At 65.9% G+C, this 1,417-nt stretch overlaps 1 protein-coding gene across 1 annotated transcript in view; it reads right to left on the bottom strand.

The window, feature by feature from the left end:
• EIF4G1 (eukaryotic translation initiation factor 4 gamma 1) overlaps positions 1–1,417 on the bottom strand; it is a 26,611-nt gene that overhangs the window by 24,236 nt on the left and 958 nt on the right.

The raw sequence follows: 1,417 nt of genomic DNA, 5'->3' as shown, positions 1-1,417 counted from the left end.
CGCCACCCCACATGTATTTCCCCTTCCCCGCTCCCAGCCCCACCACTCACAGCTCAACCCAAAGCTCCAGTCCACAGGTGCGGTGACATGGAAGCCACCCCTCCGTCCCCGGCTTAGCCCCTGCCCCAGCCCTACCGCAGCCCAGGAATGAGAAGCAGTAGCAGCCCCCAGAGCACATCCATAGGTCACCAGAAGGCCAAAGCCCAGCTGACTCAACCCCCCCAAACAAGCAGGCAGCAGGGAAGCAGCTGCCCCATGCCAAAAACCCCCCAGCACAGCTCGGCGGGGGCCCTGACGGCCCCTCCCCGCCCTAGCGTCAGGCTGGGGCCCCTGACTCAGCTCACCACATGCTCCCCGCCCGTCCCAGCTGTCCTACAAACAGCTTCCCGGGCCCAGACAAACCTGTTCTGGGGAGCGAGGAACCCACAGAGGAGCCAGGGCAGCTGGGGACTGGAGCCCCAGAGCACGTCAGCACGACCCTCCCATAGGACACGTGCTAGGAGTAGTTGGGAGCACCCACCCCCACGCTCCTGCCCCGCTGCCCAGTGCCCTCTGCAGGGATGGGCAGAGGAACCTGGAGCCTTCACCTACAGCCCACGCTCCTGCCCTGTTCCTCCCAGTCCCTGCCAGGTGCTGAGATGGGGGGGGGCAGCTGGGAGCTCCTGCCCCATGTCCCACCATACCCCCTGCTGGGGGAGACTGGACTGGAACAGGGGCAGCTGGGAGCTCCCCGGCATCCAGCTATGATCGAGAGGAGACACTGCTCTCCGCTCCCCCTGCTGCTAAGGCCGGGGTCAGAAAGCCTTCGGGCCCCTCCACACGCAGAGTAGGCCTGGCTGCCCAGGCACCCAAACAAACAGGGGCTGCCTGTAACCCGATGCTCTGGCCTCAGCATTCCCGGTGGAGGCAGCCAGGCCCTGGCCAAGTGCCCCCAGCCCAGCCCAGCCCAGCCCTACACACCCCAGGGAGCCTGGAGGGGACCCAGTGGGCAACATCAGCAGGGGGGACAGGCTCAAATCCTACCCCCCAACAGCGCAGGGGGTGTGGGCAGGGAAGCTCCCTGCCCCGAAACCCCCCCAGCATTAGAGCCTGGCACCTGCTGCGGGCCAGGGGCTCTGGGAAATGCTGGGTTGGTGCCACCTGCCTGGGGCAGGCAAAGGGCACAGTGGGGGGGCTGTACAACCACACCAGCCCACGCATCCAACATTGCCCCCCCACCCCACAAGCCTCAGATTGAGCCCCTGAATTCCTTGCAGCCGGGAGGAACATGGCAGAGGACGGCACGAAGATGCCCAAGCTGTGAGAGCCAGCCACCAGCCAAGCAGCCCACAGGGTCACTGAAAAGAGCCCCTGGCCAAGGACAGTGTGCCACCCAGCCAGGCGTTTACACCCCATCACAGCAGCTGGGAGCAGGAAG

The sequence above is a fragment of the Alligator sinensis genome, unplaced genomic scaffold, assembly GCF_000455745.1.
Source record: "Alligator sinensis unplaced genomic scaffold, ASM45574v1 scaffold301_2, whole genome shotgun sequence".
NCBI lineage: Eukaryota > Metazoa > Chordata > Crocodylia > Alligatoridae > Alligator > Alligator sinensis.
Note: the sequence above shows the minus strand (reverse complement) of the source record. Positions and strands in the feature narration are given on the sequence as shown.